Here is a 14,510-nt window from a genome sequence, read left to right as displayed (position 1 = left end):
TTTCCAAGATCAGTATGATGTACCGTCTAACAACGCCAGAGTGGCAGTTGAAATCGACGATGTCTATGAAGAAATGCAAGCTACTGATAGCGGTGATATCTAAGAACACATACAACCTACGAAAAGCCCGGATACACTACAAAAATGCGAAACAGATTAAAGCATTCAGGGATAGTGAACACAAAGCTTAATGAAAGTAGTGTTCCATTGGGCACAGTAATACTCGATCGGTTTACTTTGAAACATAAATTCTATGATAATGAATCGTAGCAAACAAATAAAATTTGCACACTAATCGAAATTTTTATGACTCACTCATACGTTCGAAACTCATTTTGACACGTGTTTACTTCATACAAACACTTCTTTCTTTATCGAAACGATCACATAGGGAATATCACACAATGCTGGGATGAATCAAGAGTCATTTTTTTTTATTTTGAGGTATGATAAGAATGCTCATTTACTTAATAGTTTGCAAACAGCTCGAAAGTTATGAAATCCGAATTTTTTACACAAGGCGCATTTCTGTAAACGTTACGCTGTAAATCAAATAAAAGAATAACCGCCCGACAATATCACAATGCTGCAACCAGTTTGACGGAAGATACGGATGGGACTGTTGCAAATTACTCCAAATCGATGGTGGCCAATTAGAACGTAGTTGTAGAATGTTTTGGTATGCAATAAGGTTTTGTAAAAATAATATATATTGTCGCTTTTACTCTGTTCGTGCCAGTACATTTTATGATAAATTGTCGTGTGTTCTTTTGATGCCACAAAGTGTAGTCAAGCATGAAAATGTAAATGGAAAGAAACAAACTTCTGCTTCAATCTTCTAAAGCTGCGTTTCATAAAATAAGGTAAATTCGATTTGTTTTACTTTATTTATGCGGTATTGAATTTTTTTCTGGTCCTCCTCACAGAAACCGACGTACACCACACTAACCAACTAATACCGTCACATACCAATGAAAACAAAATTGGTCTCGAAGCATGATAAGAAAGTAAGATAGAAATGTTGTACAAATTCAACTAACCGATTGGAAGTCATGTCGAAGTTACGTTTCACTTTCATCAGTCATTAGCCACTCGTTCGGAAGGCAGTTTCTTGTTCGGTACACCACATTAATAACCACAGTTTGCTCAACGCTTATTTCCACCATAATCTTAAACCGTTTAATGACAGTGGACAATGGATGAGACAGTTTTCCTAATTTTCTTGTTGATGGCGTTAATAGGAGTGTTGTTCATAGCGTTTCTGTGCATCGCGTTTCTACTAGGGCAAAGAAATATATTACTCAAACAGACGCAAAACGCTTCTCCAGCCGTATCTCCAAACCCCAAGCTGGGCCATACAGTAGAAGGTAACGATTGTAGTAAAATTGTAGCAATATGAAAAATTCAGTCATGATAGGTTAAAAAGTTATTTCAATATCAATCGACCAATTATAGGGCCAACATTAGCCACTATTTACCATAGTGTCTTAAATGCTTCATTTTATCAACGAATCATGATTATTTAAATGAAGTGAACCATGATTTAGTTCATAGTATTTCTATGCATGTCATACTTTCTAGGGTTCTCATTAAAACGGTCGGGCAAGCCTTCCACCACCACTTCGCCGCAGAACTCAGATGCTTTACAACGTTCGACAACATTTGTGCCTCCAGTGTTAAATTTCGCATTTCGTGAGGGCAAAAGTAATAAACTTTATTATTTATACACTCTTTTCTGTGTAAACACCATTTGAATCAAAGCTTGGTCTATTACGAAAGTTAATGTAACAACATTTTACAATGGTTTTTTTTTCTATTTTCAAGATCAGTATGATGTACCGTCTAACAACGCCAGACTGTCAGTTGAAAGCGATGATGTCTATGAAGAAATACAAGCTACTGATAGCGGTGATACCTAAGTACACATACAACCTACGAAAAGCCCGGATACACTACAAAAATGTGAAACAGATTAAAGCATTCAGGGATAGTGAACACAAAGCTTAATGAAAGTAGTGTTCTATTGGGCACAGTAACACTAATCGGTTTACTTTGAAAAACAAGTTCTTTGGCTATAAATTGTAGCAAACAAATAAAATTTGTACACTAATCGAAATAGTTACAACTCATTCATACGTTCGAAATTCCTTTCGAAACGAGTTTATTTCATACAAACACTTCTTTCTTTATCGCAAAGTTCAAATAAGCAAACTTGTGATACAGTTTCCCACTGGGTAGTTTCAACACTGGGATGTATCAGGATTCAATTTTTGTTTTGTTTTTGAGGTATTATGAGAATGCTTATTCACTAAATAGTTTGCAAACAGCTCAAAGTTTCTGAAATCCGAATTATGATACAAGGCGCATTTCTGTAAAACGTTACTGAAAACACCACTGTAAATCAAATAAAAGAATAACCGCCCGACAATATCACAATGCTGCAACCAGTTTGACGGAAGATACGTATGGGATTGATGCAAATTACTCCAAACCGATGGTAGCCAATTAGAACGAAGTTGTACAATGTTTTGGTATGCAATAAGGTTTGCATGTAGAAATAGCATATATTTTCGCTTGAACTCTGTTCGTGCCAGTAAATTTTATGATAAATTGTCGTGTGTTCTTTTGATGCCATAAACTGTGTAGTCAAGCATGAAAATGTAAATGGAAAGAAACAAACTTCTGAAGCTACGTTTAATAAAATAAGGTAAATTCGAATCGGTTTACTTCATTTAAGTAATGTTGCAATTTTTTTCTGGTCCTCCTCACAGAAACCAACGTACACCACACTAACTAACTAAATCCATCACATACCAATGAAAACAAAATTGGTCTCGAAGCATGATAAGAAAGTAAGATAGAAATGTTGTACAAATTCAACTAACCGATTGGAAGTCATGTCGAAGTTACGTTTCACTTTCATCAGTCACTAGCCACTCGTTCGGAAGGCAGTTTCTTGTTCGGTACACTAGATTAATAGCCACAGTTTGCTCAACGCTTATTTCCACCATAATCTTTAAACATTTAGATAAAGTGAACAATGGTTTGGAGAGTGTTCATATTATACTTGTTGTCAGCGTCAATAGGATCGTTGTTCATAGTGTTTCTGTGCATCGCGTATCTACTAGGGCAAAGAAATATATTACTCAAACAGACGCAAAACGCTTCCCCAGCTGCACCTCCGAACCCTAGGCAGGGTCACAATGTAGAAGGTAACGATTGTAGTAAAATTGTAGCAATGTGAAAAATACAGTCCAGAAACGTGATATGAAAGTAAGATAGATAGTTATTTCAGTTTCAATCGACGAATCATACGGCAAACATTAGCCCCTATTCACTATAGTTTTCTGATTGATTGATAATTCATTTTCATCAACGATACATAAACATTAAGATTAAATGAACCACGATTTAATTTATCGTGTTTCTGTAAACGGCTTTTTTTTAGCGTCCTCATTAAAACGGTCGGGCCTGCCTTCAACACACACTTCGCTGCAGAACTCCGATGCTTTGCAACATTGGACAGCATTTATGCCTCTAGAGCTAAATTTCGCATTTCGTGACGGTAAGAGCAATAAATTTTATTATTTATAGAATAAAATCCGCGTCAGCCATGCGGTAGCGCCGGTTAGAAAATCGGTCTATGAGCGCTGAGGCTCACCACCTCGACGACGTGGGTTCAAATCCCAACCGTGACCAGACCCTCCCCTCTGCGAGAGGACTGAGTATCCACGTACATATAGGGAATACAAGGTTGCTACAATTTTACAATGTCTTTTATTCAATTTTCAATACCGTCGGACAACCAGAATGACGATGTCTATGATGAAATACAACCTATTGATAGCAGTGATATCTACGAAAACATACAACCTATGAAAAGCCCGGATACGCTACAAAAATGTGAAAAGCAGAATTAAAGTAGTATACTATTTTGCACAGTAATACTGATTGATTTACTTTGAAAAATAAGTTCTTTGCCTATGAATTGTAGTAAAGAAATAAAATGTGTACACTATCAAAGATTTTTAAACTCATTCTTTTCAGCACGTGTTTACTTCATACAAACACTTCTTTCTTTATCAAAACGATCAAATAAGAAAACAATATCACAAAGCTGTGGGATGAATCAGGGATCAATTTTTTTTAGTTTTTTAGGTATTATGAGAATGCTTAGTCACTTAATAGTTTCTAAGCAGCTCGAAGTATCTGTATTGCGAATTTTGTTGCTAGGAGCATTTCCGTAAAACGTTTTCAAATACACCGCTGTAAATCAAATAAAAGAGGAACTGCCTGACTATATCACAATGCTGCAACCAGTTTGACGGAAGAGACGGATGGGATTGATGCAAATTACTCCAAACCGATGGTGGCCAATTAGAACTTAGTTGTAGGATTGTTTTTTTTTTATGAAATAAGATTTTGTAGAAATATAATATATTTTCGCTTGATCTCTGTTCGTGCCAGTACATTTTATGATAAATTGTCGTGTGTTCTTTTGATGCCGTAAACTGTGTAGTCCAGCACGAAAATGTAAATGAAAGGAAACAAACTTCTGCTTCAATCTTCTAATGGTAAAAACAATAAGGTAAATTCGATTTGTTTTACTTCATTTCAGGAATGTTGCATTTTTTTCTGATCCTCCTCACAGAATCCGACGAACACCACACTAACCAACTAATACCGTCACATACCAATGAAAACAACATTGGTCTCGAAGCATGATAAGAAAGTAAGATAGATATGTTGTACAAATTCAACTTACCAATGGTAAATCATGCCGGAGTTACGTTTCACTTTCATCAGTCACTAGCCAATCGTTCGGATGCCAGTTTCTTGTTCGGTACACCAGATTCAACGTTCGGTATTCAACGCTTATTTCCTCCTCAGTCTTTAAGCATTTAAGTGTAGTGAGCAATGGATGAAGGAGTGTTAATTTTATACTTGGTGCTGGCGTTAACAGGATCGTTAGTCATAGCGCTTCTGTACATCGCGTATCTACTAGGACAAAGAAATATATTATTTAAACATATGCAAAACGCTACCCCAGCCGTACCTCCAAACCCTGGGCAGGGTCACACAGTAGAAGGTAACGATTGTAGTAATATTGTAGCATTATGAAAAATACAGTCCAGAAATGTAATATAAAAATAGCATAGATAGTATCGGCCAATATTTACGATAGTTTCTTAAATGCTTCATTTCCATCTACGATTCATGAGCATTTAGATGAAGTGAACCATAATTTCGTTCATAATGCTTCTATACATGGCATACTTTCTAGAGTACTCATTAAAACAACCGTCTTCCACCAATACTCCGCTACAGTCTTCCACCAATACTCCGCTACAGAATCCAGATGCTTTGCAACGTTCGACAACATTTGTCCCTCCAATAATAAATTTCACATTTTGTGACGGTAAGAGAATTTTTAATATTTATACAATCTTTTCTGAGCAAAAACCATTTGAATCAAAGCTTGGTCTGTTACGAGAATTAAAGTAACAGAATTTTACAAAGTTTTTATTCAATTTTCCAGATCAGTATGATGTACCGTCTAACAATACCACACTGATAGTTCAACGCGACGATGTCTATGATGAAATACAACCTACTAATTGCGGTGATATCTCAGAACACATGCAACCTATGTAAAGGTCGGATACACTACAAAAATGTGAAACAGTGAACACAAAGCATAATTGAAGTAGTGTACAGAGCACAGTTATACTGATCGATTAGTTTGAAAAATAAAATCTATGGCTATGATGTTAGCATTCAAATTGAGTGTGTACACCAATCAAAATTGTTTCACTCATACCATAATTCTTTCTTTATCAAAACGACAACAAGTGAAACTATATCATACAGCAGTGGGATGATTGTAGGATCTTTTTTTTAGTTTTTGAAGTATTATGAGAATGCAAATTAAAATTTAAAATTGTAAACAGCTCGAAGGATCAGAAATGCTTCCTTTTGTACTTGCTAGTGGTTTTAATGATAGCTTTATTTATAGTGATTGTGCACATAGCGTGCTTATTAGGACAAATAAATATCTTACTTGTGCAGATGGAAAATGCCTCTCAAACCGTACCTTCGAAACATCAACAGGATGCAGTTTAGAATGCGGTACCTTATAGCAACACCAGAGTCACCGTTAATATTTAACTTGTGCTATGGTTCCTAGACATGACTACGGCTTCGCTCTTGGTGAACCCGTGTTCAAGAGCCCGTTTCCACTTAGAGTTATTTAAAAAAAAGCATATTTACGTGAACTTTAAAAAAGTAGGTCACCGTTAATAGCTAACTTGTGCTATGGTTCCTAGACATGACTACGGCTTCGCTCTTGGTGAACCCGTGTTCAAGTGCCCGTTGCCACTTAGAGTAATTTAAAAAAAAGCATATTTACGTGAACTTTAAAAAAGTAGGGTTTATTGCCTCATTTCATCCCGGGACTTCGAAACTAAGAATTCTTAAAATAGAAATAAAAGAATGTGCGCATTAAATTGTGCTGCAGTTAGTGGGCAACTAGTGATGGAATTTCGGCTCAGAACATGCTTAATGGCGTGCTAGAAACGGTGAGCAGTGTCACAGCCCTTGCAATCGGTGTGACTAATATTCAATCGATGTGTAACAACCTGACTGGCTTTCAGTGGGATATATTTTTAACTTGATTATGCAGCAGTAAAAATAAATAATTTTGGAGAATGATAAGAAAACCAATAAATTTCTTCTAGTTGAGAAGTCACTAGCTAGCCCACCACGCAGTTTATTAGCCACATTTCACGAAACACGACTCATTCAAGACTCTCAACGATATTTCGATCGATCAACGAGACGAGGTGAACAATGGCTGAGAGAGAATTCTTTGCGTACTTTCTGCTGTCTTTAATAGTGTTGTTGTTGATCGTCATTGCGTATATGGCGTACTTGCTAGGAAAAGGAAGAGTTTTATTAGAATCTGCGCTTAATGGTTCTCCCACCATATCTGCCAAGCGCATGCGAAATTTGCCAGTGCCTCCGGAACAATGTATCACATTTAGCAAAGGTGAGTTTCACAAACCCTTTTTTTAAACAAACCACAAACTTATCTTTATCAGAAAAAGTTTACTAGTTTATCACTGTCTACTACTTTATCAGAAAGGTCGTGTGTACAAGATGAATCGATTGATCCAGTGCTAGGCACATCAGCACTTCCGAAGGAAATTGTTTATGCTGAACCAAGTAAGCGCTCCAGGCATTTAGCTTTTGTATAAAACCTTACAAGGATATGTTTTCAAAGTCGTTATTAAAACTTGAGGAATTTTGATGTCCAATATTCAGAAATTTATCAAAACTTATTTTCTGTTTTATAAATGCGCTCGTTTGTTACATGAAACGCCTCAATCGGAATACATTATCCAAAGCTACTGCAACCGCTCCTCTGGTGAAGATCGTCGATGGAAGTGTCCAGCCCGGGAACGACTCAAACCGATCGTCCGATCCGCTGAATGAGGTGCCGCAAGTTACCTACACCAGGGTGCAACCAAAGCATCTGCGAAATGGAAACATTGGTGAGTAGGATAGGGAGTTCATCTTTCCTATGCAAAACCGATCAACATGTTTTGAACTCCTGCCAGAGCACTACGACGTGTCGGTGAACAACAGTTTTATACATCGTGGAAAGAAAACCTTCCCTTAAAGCCCTTGCAGACATGAGCAATGTTGGCGCCAACTTTCACTGCCAATATGCAAATTCTAAATCTTGTTCAACCTAAAAATGTTGGTTGCAACTTCGCCAATATTTGACATTCAATATTACATAGTAAAGAAAAGGTAAACAAACAAGTCTACCAAGCGTAAACAACCATTCGCATTCAAACACAACTGGTGCTGTTCATTTTTAATGAAAAAATGAGTATAGAATAAAATTTAAAACTATGTTATCGTCAACAACTTATCAACAATTTAAGGTGATACTTCATACATGAGCAATGCCAAGGCAAGCTATTTTGGCAGAAAAACTGAGGTTGTCAAGCTGGTATTACCTTGGCAGGCTTTGCTCATGTCTGCAAGAGCTTTTGCAACTACAACTTTACCTCAAACAGTAAAACTCCACCGAGAAAATACTGTGTGGAGCACATCTACGATGAAACTCAGTACCATCTGTATCGGAGGTGTCCAGCACAACGGATAAGACGGAAGATACGGATGAGACTGATGCAAATTACTCCAAACCGATGGTGGCCTAATAAACCGTAGTTGTAGGATTTTTTGGTATGCAATCATATGTTGTAGAAATGTAATATAATTCCGCTTGAACTCTGTTCGTGCCAGTATATTGTACGATAATTTTTCGTGTTTTCTTTTGATACCATAAACTGAGTAGTTAAGCTGGAACAAGACAGGATGGAAGAAAACAAATTGCGTTTCAATCTTCTAAAGATACGTTTCATGAAATCAGTTGAATTTTTTCTGATCTACTTCACTGAAACCGAAGTACACCACACTAACGAAGCATGATAAGAAAGTAACATAGAATTTGGTACAAATTCAACTGATTGTAAGTCAGTTCGGAATTACGTTTCACTTTCATCAGTCGTTAGCCACTCTTTCGGAAGGCAGTTTCTTGTTCGGTACTCCAGATTAATAATTCAACCCTTTGCTCAGCGCTTTTTCCACCACAGTATTTAAGCATTTATTATACTTGTTGATGGCGTTACTAGGCTTGCTTCTGTACTTCGCGTATCTACTAAGACAAAGAAATACATTTTTTAAACAGATGCAAAACGCTTCCCCAGCCGTTCCTCCGAGCCCTGGGCAGGGCCATACAGTAGAAGGTAATGATTTTATTAAGATTGTAGCAATATGAAAAATACAGTCCAGAAATGTAATATAAAAATAGGATAGATAGTATCGGCCAATATTTACGATAGTTTCTTAAATGCTTCATTTCCATCTACGATTCATGAGCATTTAGATGAAGTGAACCATAATTTCGTTCATAATGCTTCTATACATGGCATACTTTCTAGAGTACTCATTAAAACAACCGGGCAAGTCTTCCACCAATACTCCGTTACAGAATCCAGATGCTTTGCAACGTTTGACAGCATTTGTCCCTCCAGTAATAAATTTCGCATTTTGTGACGGTAAGAGAATTTTTAATATTTATACAATCTTTTCTGAGCAAAAACCATTTGAATCAAAGCTTGGTCTGTTACGAGAATTAAAGTAACAGAATTTTACAATGTTTTTATTTAATTTTCCAGATCAGTATGATGTACCGTCTAACAATACCACACTGATAGTTCAAAGCGACGATGTCTATGATGAAATACAACCTACTAATTGCGGTGATATCTCAGAACACATGCAACCTATGTAAAGGTCGGATACACTACAAAAATGTGAAACAGTGAACACAAAGCATAATTGAAGTAGTGTACAGAGCACAGTTATACTGATCGATTAGTTTGAAAAATAAAATCTATGGCTATGATGTTAGCATTCAAATTGAGTGTGTACACTAATCAAAATTGTTTCACTCATACCATAATTCTTTCTTTATCAAAACGACAACAAGTGAAACTATATCATACAGCAGTGGGATGATTGTAGGATCTTTTTTTTAGTTTTTGAAGTATTATGAGAATGCAAATTAAAATTTAAAATTGTAAACAGCTCGAAGGATCAGAAATGCTTCCTTTTGTACTTGCTAGTGGTTTTAATGATAGCTTTATTTATAGTGATTGTGCACATAGCGTGCTTATTAGGACAAAAAAATATCTTACTTGTGCAGATGGAAAATGCCTCTCAAACCGTACCTTCGAAACATCAACAGGATGCAGTTTAGAATGCGGTACCTTATAGCAACACCAGAGTCACCGTTAATATTTAACTTGTGCTATGGTTCCTAGACATGACTACGGCTTCGCTCTTGGTGAACCCGTGTTCAAGAGCCCGTTTCCACTTAGAGTTATTTAAAAAAAAGCATATTTACGTGAACTTTAAAAAAGTAGGTCACCGTTAATAGCTAACTTGTGCTATGGTTCCTAGACATGACTACGGCTTCGCTCTTGGTGAACCCGTGTTCAAGTGCCCGTTGCCACTTAGAGTAATTTAAAAAAAAGCATATTTACGTGAACTTTAAAAAAGTAGGGTTTATTGCCTCATTTCATCCCGGGACTTCGAAACTAAGAATTCTTAAAATAGAAATAAAAGAATGTGCGCATTAAATTGTGCTGCAGTTAGTGGGCAACTAGTGATGGAATTTCGGCTCAGAACATGCTTAATGGCGTGCTAGAAACGGTGAGCAGTGTCACAGCCCTTGCAATCGGTGTGACTAATATTCAATCGATGTGTAACAACCTGACTGGCTTTCAGTGGGATATATTTTTAACTTGATTATGCAGCAGTAAAAATAAATAATTTTGGAGAATGATAAGAAAACCAATAAATTTCTTCTAGTTGAGAAGTCACTAGCTAGCCCACCACGCAGTTTATTAGCCACATTTCACGAAACACGACTCATTCAAGACTCTCAACGATATTTCGATCGATCAACGAGACGAGGTGAACAATGGCTGAGAGAGAATTCTTTGCGTACTTTCTGCTGTCTTTAATAGTGTTGTTGTTGATCGTCATTGCGTATATGGCGTACTTGCTAGGAAAAGGAAGAGTTTTATTAGAATCTGCGCTTAATGGTTCTCCCACCATATCTGCCAAGCGCATGCGAAATTTGCCAGTGCCTCCGGAACAATGTATCACATTTAGCAAAGGTGAGTTTCACAAACCCTTTTTTTAAACAAACCACAAACTTATCTTTATCAGAAAAAGTTTACTAGTTTATCACTGTCTACTACTTTATCAGAAAGGTCGTGTGTACAAGATGAATCGATTGATCCAGTGCTAGGCACATCAGCACTTCCGAAGGAAATTGTTTATGCTGAACCAAGTAAGCGCTCCAGGCATTTAGCTTTTGTATAAAACCTTACAAGGATATGTTTTCAAAGTCGTTATTAAAACTTGAGGAATTTTGATGTCCAATATTCAGAAATTTATCAAAACTTATTTTCTGTTTTATAAATGCGCTCGTTTGTTACATGAAACGCCTCAATCGGAATACATTATCCAAAGCTACTGCAACCGCTCCTCTGGTGAAGATCGTCGATGGAAGTGTCCAGCCCGGGAACGACTCAAACCGATCGTCCGATCCGCTGAATGAGGTGCCGCAAGTTACCTACACCAGGGTGCAACCAAAGCATCTGCGAAATGGAAACATTGGTGAGTAGGATAGGGAGTTCATCTTTCCTATGCAAAACCGATCAACATGTTTTGAACTCCTGCCAGAGCACTACGACGTGTCGGTGAACAACAGTTTTATACATCGTGGAAAGAAAACCTTCCCTTAAAGCCCTTGCAGACATGAGCAATGTTGGCGCCAACTTTCACTGCCAATATGCAAATTCTAAATCTTGTTCAACCTAAAAATGTTGGTTGCAACTTCGCCAATATTTGACATTCAATATTACATAGTAAAGAAAAGGTAAACAAACAAGTCTACCAAGCGTAAACAACCATTCGCATTCAAACACAACTGGTGCTGTTCATTTTTAATGAAAAAATGAGTATAGAATAAAATTTAAAACTATGTTATCGTCAACAACTTATCAACAATTTAAGGTGATACTTCACACATGAGCAATGCCAAGGCAAGCTATTTTGGCAGAAAAACTGAGGTTGTCAAGCTGGTATTACCTTGGCAGGCTTTGCTCATGTCTGCAAGAGCTTTTGCAACTACAACTTTACCTCAAACAGTAAAACTCCACCGAGAAAATACTGTGTGGAGCACATCTACGATGAAACTCAGTACCATCTGTATCGGAGGTGTCCAGCACAACGGATAAGACGGAAGATACGGATGAGACTTATGCAAATTACTCCAAACCGATGGTGGCCAAATAGACCGTAGTTGTAGGATTTTTTGGTATGCAATCATATGTTGTAGAAATGTAATATAATTCCGCTTGAACTCTGTTCGTGCCAGTATATTGTACGATAATTTTTCGTGTTTTCTTTTGATACCATAAACTGAGTAGTTAAGCTGGAACAAGACAGGATGGAAGAAAGCAAATTGCGTTTCAATCTTCTAAAGATACGTTTCATGAAATCAGTTGAATTTTTTCTGATCTACTTCACTGAAACCGAAGTACACCACACTAACGAAGCATGATAAGAAAGTAACATAGAATTTGGTACAAATTCAACTGATTGTAAGTCAGTTCGGAATTACGTTTCACTTTCATCAGTCGTTAGCCACTCTTTCGGAAGGCAGTTTCTTGTTCGGTACTCCAGATTAATAATTCAACCCTTTGCTCAGCGCTTTTTCCACCACAGTATTTAAGCATTTATTATACTTGTTGATGGCGTTACTAGGCTTGCTTCTGTACTTCGCGTATCTACTAAGACAAAGAAATACATTTTTTAAACAGATGCAAAACGCTTCCCCAGCCGTACCTCCGAGCCCTGGGCAGGGCCATACAGTAGAAGGTAATGATTTTATTAAGATTGTAGCAATATGAAAAATACAGTCCAGAAATGTGATATGAAAGTAAGTTAGATAGTTAGCTCGATTTCAATCGACCAACCATAGGCCAATCATTTGCCATTATTTATCATAGACCCTTTAGATGAAGCGAACTATGATTTAGTTCCAAAGTATTTCTATACATGCCAGACATTCTAGGTTTCTCGTTAAAACGGTCGGGCAAGCCTTCCACCAACAATCCGGCGCGGAACTCAGATACTTTGCAACGTTCGGCAGCATTTGTACCTCCAGATCTAAATTTTGCATTTCCGGCTGGTAAGAGAAATACCTTTTATTATTTTTACAATATTTTCTGAGCAAAAGCCATTGCAATCAAAGCTTGGCCTGTTATGAGAATTAATATTATAAAATTTTACTTTGGTTTTTACTCTATTTTCAAGATCAGTATGATGTACTGTCTAACAACACCAAACTGACAGTTGAAAGCGACGATGTCTATGAAGAAATACAACAAACTGATAGCGATGATATCTACGAAGAGATACACCCTACAAAAAGTACGAATACACAAAAATGAGAAACTGATGAAAACATTCATGAATAGTGAACACAAAGCTTAACTAAAGTAGTGTACATTTTTGCACTTTAATACTGATCGATTTACTTTGAAAGATCAACAAAGAAAGCTACATAAGCTATGATTTTTAGGGAAAAAAATTATGATTTGTACTTAAATTAATAGACATTTTTTGAACTCACTCATTCGATGAAAATTGTCGGAATGTCGGAATTTACTTCACAATTACTTCTTTTATTATCAAAACGATCACGTGGGGAAACACTATCACACAACAGTGGAATGAATCATAGATCTTATGTTTTGATTTTTGAAGTATTATGACAATGCTTATTCAAATAATAGTTTCACAATGCAAGTGCTATACATGTTCGACAGTTTTCCAAATCTTATGATGATGATTGATATTATGTTCTCCTTTTTTCTATATAAGGATGCGGTACCTTCTAGCAACACCAGAATGACCGTTAACAGCGATGATGTCTTCGAAATTCAACCACTTATGTGAAATGAAGTTCTGTAACCAGAAGCGGATCAATCCGTTCGGAGCCCCAAGCGGTTGGTTAAACGGGGCCCTCCAGACATTTCCGTTGCTCTAAATTTTTCTATACCTATGGCCAAAATTGGACTTATTTTTTACCACAGCTTGCAATCCTTTATACATATTTTCAGCACAGATGTTCATACAGATGTTTTTTATGTGTGCTAAATCGCAATAGGGTTTTTTAAATCGGTCTCAAATTATCAATTTTTTTTTATCAATTTTAACAGCGAAGATGCAAACAATTTAAACGGGTAACAATGCAGACTTTTGCTGGTGGACCGTAAATTGAGAGCATTTTAATTCAAACGGACATTATTTGATGAGAAAGAAGATTCATGAAAACTTAATCTGACCGGCTTTTAGGTGAAAATTATTTAATTAACAATGCAATATCAAAATACATGTGTAGTTACTTTGATCAAAGTATGTATACCACTTCGAGAATAAATAAAATCGGTAGTTACTTTTCCGATCTGGGGTTTTCATCATGGGGCCCCCTTAAGCTCGGGGCGAGATGAATTATGAAATTCATCAAACAATTAGTTAATTCTGAGCTTTTATACAAAACGGAAGTAATACTTTTTCCGCCCTTAACGGTAGTTTGGTGAAATTATAACAAAAGTTATAGTAACATGATTAGCACTAGTTCATTTAATTCGTGTCTTGGCAGGTTGAATATGGCAACACTCTGCACTTCACAAATTGTCTTCCAAATTACAGATAAAGTGTTTCGGTCAAGCAATATTCTTTTACGGCTCCCGAATTAGAACTTACGAAAACAGTTGGGAATTAAAGTTAAGCCAAAACTGAAAATATTTTTTGTAAAAACACTTAATCTGAAGTATGAAATTGTGACAAAT

Source organism: Anopheles ziemanni, chromosome 2 (genome assembly GCF_943734765.1).
Source record: "Anopheles ziemanni chromosome 2, idAnoZiCoDA_A2_x.2, whole genome shotgun sequence".
In the NCBI taxonomy this organism is placed as follows: domain Eukaryota; kingdom Metazoa; phylum Arthropoda; class Insecta; order Diptera; family Culicidae; genus Anopheles; species Anopheles ziemanni.
The sequence above is the reverse complement of the archived record's forward strand: the minus strand, read 5'-3'. Positions refer to the sequence as shown.